The sequence below is a fragment of the Camelus bactrianus genome, chromosome 5 (genome assembly GCF_048773025.1).
Source record: "Camelus bactrianus isolate YW-2024 breed Bactrian camel chromosome 5, ASM4877302v1, whole genome shotgun sequence".
In the NCBI taxonomy this organism is placed as follows: domain Eukaryota; kingdom Metazoa; phylum Chordata; class Mammalia; order Artiodactyla; family Camelidae; genus Camelus; species Camelus bactrianus.
The window spans coordinates 80,733,649-80,753,027 of NC_133543.1; the positions used below are offsets into that span (position 1 = coordinate 80,733,649).

A 19,379-nucleotide genomic window follows, 5' to 3' on the forward strand; every position below is an offset into this window, starting at 1 on the left:
TCCCCTCGTACTTGGGGAAATGGAGCTTGGCTGTACTGAGGTCAGGATTAGTTCTCTCAGCGGTGGAGGGTCCAAATGCCGTTATGCTATTTTAGGGGAACATTCGTCTCCAACATTCCTCAACTCTATAAACCACAGGAGGTTTATTTTATAGAGTCAGGTTTTTTAAATAAAAAGGAAAAAATATAAAAAAATCCTCTAGTTACTGTGGACAAATTGTTCATAAATATAAAAATGAAGACTCTAAGAATGCAAAAACCTCAATATTCAGAGTCCTAAAAGGAAAGCTATCTCTAGTTTAAAACCAAGCCCCTTCCTCATTTTGAAGACCACACTAAGATGAGATTTGTACCTTGGCCTCCAGCCAAAAGTGGACTACTTTGGTCAACATATGTACATATACATATCTTCTATTCTCTAAGGAATTAACAGTTAAGAATTCTCTTATTTTTACTCTGTAATTCTGCATAACTCTAGAGCCCAGACAATGTTTGCCAAAGAAGTTTTCTGCAATGATGGAAATATTCTATAGCTCTGCTGTCCAACATAACAGTCACTAGGCACATGTGACTACTGCCACTGAGGACTGAATATGTAACTTTATTTAATTTTAATTATTTTTGTTTCAATAGATACCTGTGGCTAGTGTTTTCCACACTGGACAACAAAGGCTAAAAGATGATGTCCATCTTCAGGAATATAGAGAATTAAGTAAAATTATTTTTCACTCTCTCCAGCCTCTTTCCTGACATAGCACTTGCCACAGTTAGGACTACACAACTGAGGATGGCTTGGACTTTTAAACATTTGCAGCTCCCCCAGAACGCACACTCCTCGAGTGCAGTGGCTGCCTCTGTCACCATGTGAGGAAACCAGGAAGAAAAGCTGTCAGCAGAAATCGACCTGCTGACACGCTGATCTCAGACGTCCCAGCCTCCTCCAGAACCATGGGGGATAAATATTTGTTGTTTAAGCCACCCAGTCTACAGTGTTCTTGTAATGGAGCCCGAGCCGATGAAGACAGTTACTGTATGAGTTTCTTAGAGTTCCCAAAGCAAAGAAACACAGCCTGGGTGGGTGGGTTAAACGACGAAGTTTATCTTCTCACAGTTCTGGAGGCTGGAAGTCTGGTGTTCTGTGTGGGCGGGGCTGGTTTCTCCTGAGGCCCCTCTCCCTGGGTGTATATGGCCGCCTTCTTCTTGGGTCCTTGCTTGGTCTTTCTTCTGGGTGTCCACGTTTAGTGTTCCCTTCTTACAAGGACACAGTCTTACAGGATTAGGGTTCACGCTAATGACCTCATTTTAACTTAGCTATCTCTTTAAAGACACAATCTCCAAATAAAGTCACTTTCTAAGGTACTGGGCTTTAGGACTTCAACATATGGATTCTGGGGGAGCATAATCCAGCCTGTAAGTCACCCCCTTCCCAATGTTCCAACCTGTGTCTCCAGTTTATTTACTATCTACGTCCAACCATACTGGAAACCTGTGTTTAAAATTTGGGGATAGCCTGCTTATTGTACTATCAATGACAAGCCCTTCTCTGCCCATCTGAAGACCCCTGCTGCATTTATATATTTGTAGGTTTAGGATTTTAATTATTGTCATAAAGTATGGCTTTACCATTGTCAATATGCTTTTTCATATGTTATATGTGAAATAGATATGTAACTGGTGAGGCAGTCTTGTCATAAGATAGACAAGGACTCCGGGTCCAGACAGCCTGGGTTTTGATTTCTGGCTCCCCCATTCATTTGCTAGTTGACCTTGTTAAAAGTTAGCTATCACCTCACCTCTCTGTCCCTCAGTTTTCTCATGTATAAATCACAAATATTAATAGTACCTACATCATTTGATTGTTATTAGAATTGAGTGGTTTAGTAAGTATGAAGCACTTGCAACACAGTCCAGCAGAGAATAAGCATTTTATAACTGTTGGCTGTTATTATTTGTTGTTGCTAAAGTGCATTCCACACTAAGCAAACCATTAGAAAGAGCATCAGATTCATCCATTTCCATCAATCGTATGCTTGACTGCAGTTTTACAGTGACTATTCTGATTTTCCCTAAAATGTCCCTTTTTTCTGGTGCACACAAGCTGTTTGCTAATAATTCTCTAAGTTATAGGATAAAAATAACGATGACCTCAAGACGAGAGGATTTTTCCACAAGTGGAACTAAGACCAGTGGGAGAAGTTCTGCCTGTTCTGAGCATAAGTGAAATCTAGGAAGGAGAGCAACCTCCCAAGGCATTTCCATGTATTTATAGCACTAGGTATATGATGAGCTCTTGATAAATATTTAAAGAGTGATGGTGATGAAGATGGTGACGATTAACAAAGGGAGGAAGGAACTCAGATAAACGTCACCCAGATTTTTTAAAAAGATCATATAAACAACTCTAAAGTTCAGTCATTTGGATTGTTAATGATATCTGAACCATGCTGGAAAAAGACAAGAAAAGCAAAGATAATGAAAGTATCTTTTCCATCCTCTTCTGAGCAACTAAAGGCAACAGTGACCAAAGTTTTATTGCACTAGGGCAATTTTTAATATCTGTTCTAGGTTTATATTCAAATAATTCAATTCAACAAATACATCTTGAGCCCATACCATCTGCTGTTTCTGTGGCAATAATAAAAAATTGAATGTGGGCACTAGTTGTAAATGTAGAACAGGACCACCAAAAAGTGTGTATGATGTATATGCAGAATATTTACATACGTGTGTGCACGCTGCGTTTACACAGCATGAACTGAGGAAAATGGCTGGAAAGAGCTGAAGCAGGGATCTGGAACACCATGTCACCACGCTACTCCACAGATAACCCTGAGAAGACTCAATAGTTGCCTGACAGACAAGAGATGAGTGAGAACCTGAAAGATGGGAAAAATAAAAGTGGGCAATGGACCTACTGAGAGACAAAGCTAAAGCCAAATTACCAATCTAGTGCCCAGGGGCGCCGGCCTGTCTTCTGTGAGGACAGAATGCCCTGGTTGGAAAAGATGGGCATGAGGAAGAGTGGACAGGGACAACGAGGCAGGAGGAGGCAGGAAGGGGACAAAGTGTCAACCCCACGAGAAAATGGAACCTCCGAGAACAGTAGAAACACCAGTCCTCCAGCTGGCACACAGGCATCTGGCGGTGACGGTGGACATCGTGACTGTGGATGTGACGAACAAGCTGTGGAGTCACACAGATCAGGGTCTGCATGGAGCTCTGCTGCTTCCTGGTCACTCATGTCCCCTTGAACACACTGCTTAGCTTCTGTAAGCCTCTGTTTTCTCAGCGTAAGCTCAGCACCATGGTAAGTCCCAGCCCCAACCTGAAGGAACTTGGCCTCATACGAAGAGACAGGGGAACAAATCATTACAACATAGGAATAAAACTGGGTGTAAGCTACAGATACAGCACTAAAAAGAAAATGATCTGGAAGGAGGGTATAGCTCAGTGGTAGAATGAGTGCTTAGCATGCATGAGGTCCTGGGTTCAATCCCCAGTTACCTCTATTAAATAAATAAACCTAACTACTTCCCCTAAAAAAAATTTTTTTTTAAAGCTTAGAAAAAAGGAGATGATCTGGCTTTGAGGAAAGCTGAAGAATGGGGCCAAGGAGAGAAAAGAGCAGGAAAAGCCTCTGGAGAAAAGTAACAGATAATCCTGTGCTGGACTGGGTGACGAGGAGGAGCTGGTCAGGCGACTGAGGAGGGAAAGAACATTACAGTCAGCAGAACGGCACGTGCAAAGGCACGGAATCCTGAAACGGCCTGACAGGTTCCAGGAAACACAGAGCTGTGGGAGGCAGGGAGTCTGCAATGTGAAGGTGCAGAGCTAGGCAGAGGCCCCACCGCAGAGGACCGTCCTTCCATGACGAGGACTCGGAATTATTTCCTACGGCTGACAGACAACCATCAAAAACATTTCTCTCACTCAAGTCTACTTGGGCTGTTAAAATTGTTTGTTTGTGTTTTTCAGTCCTCTTGAATTTAGAGCATTTGCCCTGAAGATTAAAAAAATTAAATTTTATCTCATAAGCTTGTATTAGACTTGAAAAGAGGATCAGGTATTATTTTCCCAGTGCCTCTTGTTTCTGTCATCTGGAGTTACAAACAGAATTAACCAAGTTTGGTTGCCAAAACCAATTAAAGTTAAGATCTAGCTAAGCTACAAATGAAATTTCCTCATCTGATGTACATAACACTCTGGATTGCTGAGCTTCTCTGCTGCGCTTCAATATACAAATACGTGGCAGGTTCACAAAAAGACACACTACCACACATGGATCCTTAAATTATGGAGACTTCTCCTAAATGTAAATCTTAGTAGAGAAAATCACTGTAGTAGACAATAATTAAAATTAAAATAAGTAATAAATATTTAAGACACTCCCCCCAAACTTCACGGAAAACAGAAGGCTAGAAATAGAAAAATGACTGGACTATTCCAAGGCAGCTAGGTGACAAATCCAGAGGGCACCATTCACATAGACTCAAAGGGAATGGCGCCCCCTAGAGCCGTGCAGTGCACAACTTACACGGTAGTGTTAGTACATAGCCGCTCTGGCCCATTCGGGGATCAGATCCTTAAACCTTGTGTTGCAAAAAGGAAATTGCACTGGTGTAGAAATGTCTAATTAAGAGCTCCAGGAAGATAATTTTGGTTGTATTGCTATTTCACTTCAATGAAATTCATAAAGTCTCATGTAATTAATTATCAAGGCCAGCTGTAGTTCAGGGTCTCCTGTGAAAACTCTTCCTGGGAATCCTTGACAAAGGAGCCAAAGGAAATGACCTTCCCAGGAGCAGTTATTTAAAGAATAAAAACAGTAGTAATCACTTTACTATTTACTCCCTTTCCCTCTAACCAGAGAGGAAGTTTAAGAACAAAATGCTTCTGAGAAGAACCCAATAATCTGCAAGGTAGTGGTTGTTAAGTGAAGGATGACAGAAATGATTCAATCTGAGTGATATAACTATAGTTTAGTAGTAGCTAAGAAAGTACTTTCCAAAATTCAGCAATGGAAATAACCACCCCAGCAGTGTTTGGAATTATCATATTGTTATACATTTTTGTTTTTTTCACAAGAACAACTGAGGATAGTTTTAGATAACCAAAAACTCAGAGGAGATGTCATTTCTCCAATCTTATTTTTATTTTTGTATCAACATATATTATTATAGAGCTTACAATGAGTGGGGTTAGTAAGTGGATTAATATAAGCACCGGGAGCTTTAGGCTTTGTTATAACACACACACATACACACACACACACACACACGCTATATATATATATACACATAATTGTTTCTTTCAATGGCATTCTTCCTCTCCCAGGCAAAAACGTATTATAGATAAAAGAGAATAGGAAGGAAGTTGCTGGTTTTTCCCCCTCTCTGGTTTCAGATTACATGAAAGCACTCTGTGGGCTGACTCAGAGGATACACAATATACATTGTTAAGAATCTTTAGTCTCATTTATTCAGATTTAATATTAAGACATAGCTACTATTAAAACACACTTCGTACACAAGCATTTAGATGCCAGCTTCATTTTTTAGTGGCCTTGGATATCAGTTTCTTGGTTGATATCAAATCCACAATACACAAAAGAGCCTGCTTCCTCCCACATTTTTAATAAGTATAAAGAACCATCTGGAAGATGAAGGAATGAGGAAGTGGTGTGCCACCAGCCATGATTTCACCAGCAAATTAACCGTCTATAGCTCTCAAGTGTCAGTATGACTGTTCTATTAGATGTTCAAGATGTACTCACTGAAGCAATGTGAGGGAAAAAATGATTGATTGGATAATGTACCACCAGAGAACACAAGTTACTCTCTAAAACTTTCAACCTTCCCTCTCTCTATATATATATTTTGCTTTAAAAAGAAGTGAATCTCAAGTGAATCTAAGTCTAGAGAAACAGAAAATTGCAGTGAGACAAACCCGTATTTCTGACCCAAGGCAATTAGAATTGCCTGCTGGAACCCAGGCATCTAGTATATTCCGAATTTTTATGAGAAATACAGTTCTTAGTGCATGTTTCAGTAAAAAAGCTCAGCTTTCTGAAACTAGATTTGTTAGGAATTGATCAGGAACTTCTTTTTTGTCCACAAGATTAATATTTCTCAGGCAACAGGGGCCACAAACCAATTTTATTCCAGTTGTTCCGTAATGCCAGCTGCTGAGTAGCAGACAACTGGGAGATCTAGAATATGCTGGTTGAGGGGTGCCTCTGAGAGATTTGGATTGCAATCTTTTTATCCTGGAAGACATTGTGAAGTAATTTAAGAACGTTCCATCCCTGAATCCATTGACTCAAAAGTCCTTTGAGACAAGTATCTTTTAAATAAACACTCACAGAGTTTGGCTATTTTTAGAACACACAGCTTTGTCCTGGAAGATTTACAAACAAAATCATAAGGGGTTAGTGTATTTTACTACATACTAAAGGATTCTCTTCAACTAGAAAGAAACCTATACTCTTCTTTGTCTATGAAAGAAAGCAGTTTCTTCCTAATGATTTGATAAACTTTCCATAAAAGCATCAGATAATGCAAAAGTTTAAGACTCAATTCGAAATCATAGTTCTGTGACAAAGAGTCTTTTCCTTCCGGAAATTATCTTCTTTCAAAACACTGATATGATGATTATAATGATAATGATGATGACGATGGTGAATGTTTTTTTCTTACTCAAATACTTTTCTGAACAGTTATGTGTAAAGTTTTTATGAATCTACATAAACTAAACTTCCTTTCAAAAATCCAAAGAGATTTCTTTTTCAAAAAATCAATAACTGACCTTCTCATAAAACCATAGATTTTTCCTTAAAAGGGAAATTTAGTCCCTAATTATTCTACTTTAGGGAATTGGTACCTTCCCTCATTACAAAAGCTTAATCTATCACTAATATATGGGGAGTGATTTAACAATACAAAACTGTTTTACAAGAAGTGGGAAATAAGGGAGAAAAATTGCCCCCTCATCCCAGTCTGTTATTATGAGTATGTAATCTCATACACGCTGTGTATTTGAGCACAGTGGACCTACCTGAAATGAGCAGTCTAATTAAATCAGAAGGTAAGCACTTCTGGATTGAGAGAAATTTTCTTGCTGCCCATATTGATCTTTTCAAGGGACACACTGGGATTTCAAAATGTGTAGATACTGACAGGCATATGTAGAATAGATAAACAAGATTGTACTGTGTAGCACAGGGAAATATATACAAGATCTTGTGGTAGCTCACAGTGAAAAAAATGTGACAATGAATATATGTATGTTCATGTATAACTGAAAAATTGTGCTCTACACTGGAATTTGACACAATATTGTAAAATGACTATAACTCAATAAAAAGAAGTTAAAAAAGGAAGGAAGGAAGGAAGGAAGAAAGAAAGACAGAAAGAAAGAAAGGGAAAGAAAGAAAAAGAAAGGAAAGAAAGAAAGAAAGAAAAGAAAGAAAAGAAAGAAAGAAAGAAAGAAAGAAAGAAAGAAAGAAAGAAAGAAAGAAAGAAAGAAAGAAAGAAAGAATGAATTAAGTAGAAGATAATAATGATCTTTTCACTATGGCTTTAAAATAATAATTTCATTATTCTTGACCTCAAATGTTCTTTACATATTTACATTTACAGATATGTACGTACATGTGTACACATATATATAGACACACGTAGACACAAATATATAACATTTCTTACCTATGTGTTTACATGTGTATGTTGACAATGTTCAACTTTACATGAGCCCTATGTTTCTGGAAAACAGGAATGGTTAAGAAGCCCCCAACCCTTTGTGGTCTAGGGAATAGCTTACTGCCAAGAACCACCCTTACCCATATGACTTAGATAAGACTCCTGGATGCCAAGGCCAGACACAGACCCTCCAAGGTCCCTTTCAGAAATGATTAGCTGAACTATTTGTACCCATTAACCAATCTGGACAAAACATCTGCTTCCTGGATTCAGCCAAACTTAAGCTTCTCTCCTTCCTTCAGGTCCTGAACTTTGACCCTCACCCAGTAGCCTGAGCCGGCATACAGTCCCTTCTTAATGGCCTCTCAGGATCACACCACCCAACTACCCACTCCCCATTCTTTCTAGTTATATTTGCCCCTTCCAGTAAATGAAAAAATTGTTTTTGCCTGATCTTTAAGAAGCTCACAAATTTTATGGAAAGATCATTCTCCCCATTTATTACAATGGTCTCCTTCCCCATATTGCAATAATCCTTTCAAATAGAATCTCTCTTTACCTAAACCTGGATTTGTTTCTACTTGACAATGTACACAACACACCTGCATATACATTCAGAGTAGTGAGCTCATGTTGCTCTGATTTGGATTAGGAATAAGGAAGTTAGATAGATGGATCCTATCTTCTTCTCCCTGGAGTAACAAGGAAAGAAGAGGAGCTTGTGTGTGAAAAACCTAAAAGGGCTATAAGAAATTAGAATGAAACCCCTTCGTTATTAATGCTTTCTTTCCACATATCATTGTAGAAAATAGTTAAAGACATCAAACTCACCTTAGACTAAGACTTTGTGTAAGAAATAAATTTCCTGCAAAGAAAGTTTTCCTCCAAGAAAAGCAAGACCTTCCATAACCTCACAACTGGAAGCCAAGTTCTCTAGTCTATGATACATCTATTCATTAGGAGTCTGCCACTTTTGAATTATTCAAAATCATTATAAAATGCAGCTTTCATCTGAAAAAAAAAAATGTGCCTCCAAGAGACACTAAATTTAGTTCTACTGGAGATAAAGTGGTCTGTGCTTCCATAATCATGTCAACAGCCTGGCTTTTATCTCTACTAAACTCTTGGGCAGCACAGCTGGGGTGCAGCCACCCAAGGCAGAAATCTGGATACCATGTAACCAGCCTGCTTGCTAAGAAGCATTAACTTTCCATCTGAATCATCCTATACTGTGGGACAAGAGCTGTTTGGAATAATGTTTTAGATTTGCGATTTTTTTTTATTATTATACATGCATTAATTAGACTCTTAAAAAACAAATTTACTATTTTTTTCTAATGCTATTACATTTGATATTGTACATTCTATAATTCTCTCTCTGCATCTTTTCAGCTTTAAATCACAGAAATCTCTCAAAAACCCACCTTTCAACATCCTCCTCTGCAACGATAAGCTGTCAAATGAATTTTATGGATAGAGAATGTTGCTGCAGATTATTTTTTAGAAGATGAGTGATTAAATTCACATACAATTAACAATATGACTCATGACCAGATTTGATATAACAAATTAGCTATGATGCTAATGAGTGGTAATTAAATGAGCGAGGCAGACATCTCAGGACTCTCCAGACCAAGATGAGGCTGTCTAGCACATCTTTATTTTGATTTATTTTCTTTTCACCATTATTCTCAGATTGTTTTGGCAACCACACTCAAGTATCAGGATACAAGGCAGGGTTTTGGAATCCATGGAAGACTGAAGATATTTACACTCTGTTCAACTGGACTTCCTCATGGAAGACTTCCCTGACCTCCCATTAGGTCAAATCCCATTACACATTCTCCTACTTCTCCTTCACAGCACTCATCCCAGGGACAAATTTAATATGCAGTATGTGATTATTAATGACTGCCTCTCCCACTGGACTGTCAGCTCCATGAGACCGTGTTTTTATTCACCAGTACTTCACAAGCATAGAAGCAAGTACCCAGTGGGGGCTTACAGAAATTTGCTGAATGGAGGAATATGGTTTTACAAAAAAAAAAAAAAAAAAACCACCAAAACACCAAAATTACTATTTGCTAATTTATGGATTAGAGGTCTCTTTTATGCTGTGTACTTTCTTATTTATAAATGTTCAAGTGGAAACAAATTAAAACAACTTCTTGAGATAGAGACAAAGGCCTTTATTCTGTACTAATAAGCCAAACAATAACAAGGTTCTAAACGTGTGTCTAGGAGTACCTCTTCAAACATCTGGTCTGAGTACAAATACTTGAAACTTAGCTTATAAAACCTCTGGAATAGATGCTCTGCCTTCTAAATATATACTCTTCACATCATAAGGCCTAATGATATTCTCTTTTGTGTGTAAAGATAACAGTACCGACACATGAGATCAGAGTTGTTTTTCTAGTACTTATCCATCCATTCTCTCTCACCTGCCACCTTCTTCCTGGTGATAAATGATATGCACTGTAAGGCAGCTGGCTGAGATTACAGGTGAATCTAGGGCTTGGTAGGCTGTGTGAGGCTAAATCAGCTGCCACTAGGATCAGACCATCAATTTTGGCATCATCACTATTTTGCCTTTCCCAGTTGCAGTTATCAAACATTTCCAGCAAGACAAGTACCAGAAATGCTTGCCAAAATTTTTAAAAACATTTAATAAGCCTAGATAATGAAAATAAATTTTAAAATAAAATGAAAATTTTAAAAATAAATATAACCTAGACAAGATATATACTAGGATAATATACTACATTCCTTTCACTAGCTATTAGGCACTCTTAACCTAACAATGTAAGACATTCTTTATGTTGGTAGGTAAGACTTTCAGCAGATAGATACACAGCTAGCTGGCTATGTAGGTGAACAGACAGACAAGTATGTCTTGAGGTAGTGATTACTTATGTGGTCCACTTTTTACAATTAGCTTTTTACTATAGAACACTTAACCTATGGAGTTTAACTGACTGTAACCTATATTTCCAGAGTCAAAGGACTTCTGTGAAATATAAACTGAATTTAATTGTCAGAACCTCTATAATGTTTATCGAGTATTTTCACTGCAGGGAGGCCTTGAAGAACAAAAGAAAGAATAAAAGATCACTCTGTTTGCAAAGATTCCCAAGAAGAAGACAATATTGTTAAGATGCCAAAACTACCAAAAGCAATCTTCATAGTCAATGCTATCCCTGTCAAAGTCCCCATAATGTTTTTGTGGAAATAGAAAAGCCCATCCTAAAATTCATATGGACTCTCAAGGGACCCTGAATAGCCAAAACAATCTTGAAAAAGAAGAACAAAGCTGGAGGACTCATACTTCATGATTTTAAAACTGACTACAAAACTACAGTAATCAAAACAGTGCAGTACTGGCATAAACTCAGACACATAGCCCAATGGAATAGAAAAGACAACACAGAAATAAACAATTTTATATATATATACATATATATATATGTGTATATATATATATATATATATTCATTCAAATGATTTTTGCCAAGGGTGCCAAGACCATTCAACGGGGAAAGAACAGTCTTCAACAAATGATGGGAGGAAAACTGGATATCCACATGCAAAAGAATAAAGTTGGACCCTTTCTTAACAATATACACAACAATTAACTCAAAATAGATCAAAGACCTAAATTAAGACCAAAAACTATAAAACTCTTGGAAGAAAATATATGGCAAAACTTCATGACATTGGATTTGGTAATGATTTCTTGGATATGACATCAAAGGCACAGGCAACAAAACAAAAAATAGACAAATTAGACTTCATGAAAAATTTTAACCTTTGTGCATCGAAAGACAATATGATCAGAGTAAAAAGGCAAACCACAGAATGAGATAAAATATTTGCAAGGAATATACCTGATAAAGGATTAAAATCCACAATATAGAGAGAACTTCTAAAACTCAACAACAACAACAACAACAAAAATAAACAACTGATAAACAAAAGAAGATATACAAATGGCCAATAAGCACATGAAAAGATGCTCAACACCATTAATCATTAGGAAAATGCAAATCAAAACTACAATGAGATATCACTTCATATTCATTAGAGTGACTACTATCAAAAGAAAAAAAACCCCAAAATAAGTGTCGTTGACAAAGTAGAGAAATTGGAACTCTCATGAACTTTGGTGGGAATGTAAAATGGAACAGCCAGTGTGGAAAACAATATGGTGGTTGCTCAAAAAAATTAAACATAGAATTACCATATGACACAACAATTCCACTTCTCGGTATATATCTAAAAGTATTGAAATCAGGGTCTCAAAGAGATATTTGTACACTCATGTTCATAGCAGCATTATTCACAAAGCTAAACCATGGAAGTGTCCAAGTGTCCATCAACAGGTGAACAGATATGCAAAATATGGTATTTATATACAATGGAATATTATTCAGCCCTAAAAAGCTAGGGAATCCTGACATATGTCACAACATGGATGAATGTTCAGGACATTGTGCTAGGTGAAATAAGACAGTCACAAAAAGACAAGTGCTACATTATTCCATTTATATGATATGCTTAGAGTAGTCAAAAATCATCGAGACAAATAGTAGAATGGTGGTTTCCAGGGGTTGGGGGACGAGAGAACAGAGTTATAGTTTAATGAGTACAGAGTTTCAGTGTTACATCATGAGGAGAGTTCTGGAGATGGATGGTGGTAACGGTTGCACAACATTATGAATGTATTTAGTACCATTGACCTATACACTTAAAAATGGTTAAGATGTATTTTATATGTATTTTACCACAAACACACACACACACAAAATCAGAAAAAAAAATTCCCAACAAGATGGTAAACAGAGGCCATCTTATTTGGAAAGAGCAGTCAGGGAAGGAAAAGACAGCAGTGGGAGGGACCACAGTGGGAGATTGTGGGAGGTAAAGATAGAAACTGAGTATAATTAGTATTTCATAGTGTCTTGGTTAAAAAAAAAAAAAAGGTGAGGGGATCAAGACATAACAGAAAAGATATAAAAGTAGAGAGATTTACTCTATTGATAAGTTTAGTGACAAAAGGATCAATGTATTTAAGCTATGTAATGTAGTTAAGTCACAGAAAAAGATGGAAGATAACATACAATCATAAAATGTAAAGCTATAAGGATTGTAAGTGTCATAAAGTCTGATCTGATTTTTAGGTGAGAAAATCGAGTCCTAAAGAAGATAAGGTAATTTTTAAAAATTATATTAGTTGCAGATTTCCAGACTCAAAGTCCAACTTCCTACAGGTGTAAACTCTTTGATAATTCTAAGATAGCACAGACGAGAATTCACGGCCCAAGAATTTTTTATTTTGCATAAAATCACTAGAAAGCATCTTCCTTAGACTCAGCAGAATTTAAAATTTCGTTTAAACTTTTGGAACCTTGCCTCTCAAGAAAGTGACTTAAAGGCTCCTCAACTTTGCCTCTCTGGAGGCTCCTTTCTTCTCAGGGAAGCTTGAGGAATTCACCTACAGGGACTTTACCTCATTCCTAAATCAACTCAGGTTTGGTATTCAAAGGAAGAAGATTCCAGGACTTCTGCTCCAAAAGATAAAGGAAAGATCGAGGATCTGAAAGGCAGAACTGAGGCTTGGAGGTTGAGCAAGGGAAGGAACAGGAAAGGGAGCAGGGCCTTTGCAAAGTTTTTGTTAGAGGCACAGCTCTCAAGCTTCCTCTATCTCAACAAGATGTGGAGGCTGGCAACCTCCGGACTAAAGGCCAGTGAAGTTGCAAAGCTGTCCAAGAGAAACAGGAGGCTGGCTGCATTCGCAGGGTGGGTCCAGGATCCGGCTTTCTGCTTTGGTATTTTTGTTGTTATTCTGTTTTGCTTTCATAATCTCAGTGGTATCTGTCCAGGGCCTCAATTGCATCCAGTCATTCAGCAGTGACCAAGCCCTGGGGAGCTGATTCGTGCTACCCAAGCTCACGGGAGATGGACTGATTGAAAAAAAAAAAAGTTAACTGACTCATTGACAAAGAGTCTCCCAGGCAGATGTGACTGGTTATGTCACTTGGTCAACTCATTCCATCTTCACTAGAAAAGTATGCTTGGGAAGCCGAGTTGAGAACAGGGTTGCTTAGTGCATATAGTGTCAGAACAAGGAGAACTGGTGGTTCCAAGTTCCAGTCTCTCAATGTACCTTTGCACACGGTAGGTATACACGGCCTAAGTGGATGGAACATTCATTTTAGCTGGACAGGACACTCACTCTCTGGGATGGAGATAATAAACATAAAGCACTTAGTACAATACTTGGTACACAGAAAGCACTCAGTTAATACAAGCCATCATTGTTGTGGTGCCATAAATATTCGGGCAACCTAACATAGTGGGCTGACAGCATGGGCTTCGGAGTTAGACCCTTGCTCCATCACTCACTACCCAAATGCCAATGGGAAGGTTACTTAATCTCTCAGGCCTCAGTTCCCCTACTTGTAAAATGAGACTAATAATAGTAACTTTACAAGGTGACTCTTAAAATTACTTAAGATGTTGTGTGAAAACTACTAAACTGCCCATTGTGAGTAATGAATGCTCATTATTAATAATAAAAATAACAAACTCTTAACATAGCACTTTTTATATCCCAGATACCACTTTATATATATTAACTCATTTAGTCCTCACTATAACCCTGTGAGGTGGGTATAGCTGAGGAGCCTGTCACTGACGGATTGTATTCACCAACATCTGCTCCCAACTTCCTTAAGGAAGTAGGTTCTTTCCCCACTCCACTGAAGTCAGCTTTGATTATTTGCCTTGCTTTGGCCAGTCATATTTGAATAGAAAGGACACGTGACACTACTTGGTGGAAAAGTTTAAAACCAGTTTGTGCTTCCCTACTTCTAGGATTATAAATGGAGTAGTTGAAGTAGAGCTCCCGATAGCCTGAGTTCCTAAGTGACCCTTGGTGACCCTAGTGAACAAACAGTGAGAGCAAGAAAAAAGTTACTGTTTTAAGCCACTGAGATTTTCATCACTGTTACCATGGCACAACCTGGCATATGCCAAGTGATTCAGAATCATAGAGACAAAAGGAAATTCTCCCAAGACCACACAGCTAGAAAGTACCTGGCTCCAGAATCTGTGCTCCTGACCACTCTGTTTTATGCTTCTTAGTAACTAACTGTAATGTCAGTATAAAGAGTAGTTTATTACTAACACACTGCTGTCACTGGAGATCTGCTTCCAGCCTTCACAGATAGCTGTTCTTTTCTGAATGAGTTGGCTCAGGAGGAAACCTAGCCTTTCTCCAGCCTCTACTGTAACAATAGCCAGCAGCTGACAGAAACACCCTTGGAGAATTTCTCAGTGGACAAACATGGAGGACACTGGACAAATTCCTTCTTTATATAACCTCCAAGCAGCCCCCACAGCATGGTCACGATGGCCACCAGGAGAGCTTGGTTGGATCCCCCAACACACACAGTATCTCAGAGAATGATTTAAAATATCTGTGCTCATTCTGCTGAGGGTGACTCCATTCTTTCTGAGACTCAGCCTTGCAGAGATGGATGCCTCTCCTCATATTTCTTTTTCCATTAGCCCATCATCTTGTTTCCTTTCTTCTCCCGTCTTAACAATGAGTACAGACTTCGAATGTGTTTTCAGTCTCTTCTGGAAAGCATATTAGTGCACTGACACCCATGTAATTTCCCTTATGTTGCAAGATTCCTCAGACATGGGAGGGTTTGGAACTTGGGGATTAAGTGAGAGAATCTGCCTGGGTTAGAAACACAAGAACCCAAGGAGAAGTGAGAAGCTTCATCCTCTGCTGTTCCCAAGGAAAATGAGAATGTTGTTAAGATAAAAACAGAAGGAGCAAAGCTTACTCAGGGATAGAAAGCAAAGAAGTTAGCTGGAAAAAGATTAGTCATATCCACTGAACATAAATCTATAAAAGAAACCCAGTTTTTTTTTATGGCACCCAATGGAATACAGAAATTATAAACTGGAAATCTATTTTGGGAAAGTATAGGTACATATCAATTAATAGAAGTGCTCATTGATGAAGTAATCATTTATTCATAATTTATTTAATACATACCATTCAACTGGTAGTCAATGAAACTCATGAACAAATAGGGAGTCAGCCACTTCTTAACCTTATTTATTTTTAAGCTCTAGTGATCACCTCCTTCATAGCTTTTCCTTATAATAAAATGTTTACTAATTATATTTCTTCAATATTTTTATATATCTCTACATGACACTTCTCCAGTCTGGTAAAACTGATTTTTTCATCAAGCTTTTAAAAATGTAAAAATAATGGAATTTAGTTCCTTAAAATGGCCAACAAGTCAAGTTAGAAAAATACATATTGGGAAACTCACTAAAATGTCACTGTCAGGTTCTTTCTAATTTCAGTTTTATAGATGTGACCACCTTTCAAAGAAGTTCTTTTTGTACTTAAAGAATCAAATCAGTCTGGATGGAGTCTAGGACTTTAAATGAATTCCACTTCCTAATACTTTATGTTTTATCAGTGGTATGGTATAAATTCATATCTTTTTACCAAGAGACCTTCAGAATTCTCATTAGTGAAATACTTCCAAAATTGATAACAATTTACTACAATGGGCTGGCTATGGAAGTGATGTTGTGGTATCTCTTTCTGAAAGATGTAAAGAACAGGAAACATTTTCATTGTGAGATTTTAATATTATGCTAATAGCTAAACAAAACTCACTTCTGAAGGATAGCATGGAGGAAAGACAGATGGAAGGAACTGTCAACATGTGAGGGTGGGATGAGACGGAGCTATCTTGTTCCAATGATTATCAGGAAAAGATACTGAAGACTGAGTCATTGAGACCTGCACCATCACATCATCCCAAATGAACACAGAAGCTATTTAAAGAATTCAATTTTGTGCTCAGCTGTGAAAGAGAAAGAAAGGGAGAGGAGGAAAATGACTATAACAGTTGGCTATTGGCATGTGGCAAAAGTGTGGGGGAAATGCAAAAGATCTGCTAATCAAGTCCCCACTTTGGACCCATGCATGGTGCTAAAATATGAATGAAAGAAAAACATATGTATGGGAGCTTCTGGGACCATCTTGATTTCAGCCTCCTTGCTGGATTCTAAATCCTCATTTCCATCTTGGAAAATTTGGACTCTGTAGGTATAATTCATGTTCATTATATTGTAAAGCTATTCATCTTTGTCTCTGCACATTTTTCTCTAGCTCCTCTGTCATATATTAATACCAGATCAGTGTAATACTGAATCACAGAAAACATACAGAATTTATTTTCAGTCTCAGCTCAATTTGCTTTAAAGCCAATGCCCCTTTCCACCACTCCATGCTGCCAACTCACCATTTCCCTGAGGGTACATTTCTCATTTTTCTACGTCCTCCCTTACTTGTTGGAAATTACACTGGAAATAAATATTTTCAGCTACATGAACCCACATATTCAGCAAATATTGGTCAGTCATCCCTCTCTTCCCCTAGATATCAGGAAGCACTGTAAAAATTGTGTGTAACGAAACCCTTCTAGTAAGCAATGCAGAATTCTATAGGTGAGCTTTGACATAGCTTACTATTTCAGTGACTGTGTCTTACAAGTGTGGTTATTACTAATTCAACCAGTTGTAAGCAATAGAAATTGACTCCAGCAACTTAAGAAAAAGGGCATTTTTAAGAGCTTGGAAAATCAATAAGAAGGCCGAAAAACAAAGCAAAAATTAAGAACTTCAGATCCAAGATACAAGAAAGAAAGGGTCTTACAGAGGAAGGTCTTGTCAGAGAGGCACCACTGGAATAGAGTCTCCAGAAGAGCTGGTCTCTCTGTCCCTTAGCTGAAAATTCAAATTCCAAGGAGGTCATTTGTTTAGCATTTAGGGAAAGGGCACACAATTAACAGGTCCACTAAATGCAATGGGGGAGAGAAAGGAAATTCAAGAAGTTCAGAACGTTCACTATTCTTGTTTAAGTTCCTAGTGCTCAAGCTGAAATACCAGCACTGGTACCCGAGACAGGGTAATAGACGATTGATTCTGTTTCAAAAGATCTGTCTTGGAATGATTTGTACAGCATTTGCTAGGCCCCATCTAACAGTCAGCTCCTGTCACTAACTCAAACACACAAAATGACCTGAGAAAACAGTGGCTTAAGTCAGAAGTCAACAAAGAAACAAATAATTATACCCCAATTTTAATTGTTAAAAATTTAAATAAATGAAAACCAAAAGCCTTTTCTTCTTCACCCTGGCAAAAGCAACAGCATATATATATATATGTGTATATATATATATATATATATATATATATATATATATATATATATATAGTAAAGGTATGGATATAGCTATATTATGTCTAGTTTTGTGCACTGTGACTTAGCTATTTTGTATGTATTATCTCATTTAATTCCTACAAAATGTGAAACCCAGGGTGCAGGTATTTTGATCACTCTCAGAGAGATTACATAACTTGGTTAATGCCTCACAGCCATCAGGCAATCTGCACACAAAGCCTGTGCCCTCGCCCTGCACTCGGCTGCCTGGACTCAGTCACATGGATGGAGGCAGGAGGACAGGGAGGGGGTTAGAACCATGCGCATGAGTTAAAATCTCAGCTCTGCCATCTACTAGCTGAAGGCAAGAAACTGAAACCTCCCTGAGCCTCAATTTCCTCATCTGTGGGAGGTCGAGGGTCATATCAGGATCAGCACGAATTGCTGCAAGGCCACACAGTTGTTGCAAAGAAGAAAGGAGGGGACATATATAAACTACTTGGTCTTGAGTGCTTGTCACACATGAAGTGCTAAATAATCGATGGCTGTTATTAGTTCCATGTCTGTCTCCCCTTGTAGACTAGTCCTGGAGGCCCAGGTTTTTGTTTGTTTTTTTTTTTTGATATTTGTTTCCCTAGCTCCTTTCTCAGTGATCGGCACATTAACAAGCCCACGTAAATGTCCACTGAACAGAAAGCATCTGTGTCAGGGCCCGCACTGCCGTGCTGTACTCTAGTTTTATAAAACAAGCTCCTCTTGGTATTAACACCATAGTTCCTGCCCGTTCAGCAAATGATGTCTATTTTCCCCCACTACCCTCCTGCCCCAGACTGCTAATTCAGGAGGTCAAGGTCTGTATCACTTTTGTTCTCCACGGGTCCCCAGTGCGTAGCAGAGACCCCAGTACAGAGTAGGAGTTTAACAAATATTTGTGGGTTGAATTTTTAATAAACCTCTGTGATACGCCTTCCAGCTCACCGAGCACTGTCACATAAGCACATACAGTTCTCTCTCTGCAGAGTAGGCTCTGGGTTCACACTCCAGCTCCACCATTCAGTAGCTGAGTGACCTTGGGTTTTATACATCGGTTTTCAATGCCTCAGTTTTCTCACTTGTAAAATGAGGACAGTAATAGTATTGGGTTACTGAAAGTATTAAAACATTAGTTCATATAAATCTTTGTAAAACAGTACCTGGAGTATGTGTTCTTTAAGTGTCAGCAATTACTAATTTTGTTTCTGGCTGTTTTTCTCCATCACACTGTTAAGGATAAATCATTCTAACTGCCTAAATCATTTTTCCATTCATGTATGAAAATATGAAAAGTGGCATCTTTACTTCAAAATCCTAAAATTAATTTTCAGCCGAGCAAATCATAATCTCAAGAAAAAACCTGAGTTCCAACATTTTTGCAAA

The 19,379-nt window shown here is 38.1% G+C and overlaps 1 protein-coding gene across 2 annotated transcripts in view; it reads right to left on the reverse strand.

Moving 5' to 3' along the window:
• PLCL1 (phospholipase C like 1 (inactive)) overlaps positions 1 to 19,379 on the reverse strand; it is a 308,629-nt gene that overhangs the window by 18,143 nt on the left and 271,107 nt on the right. The window lies entirely within an intron of this gene.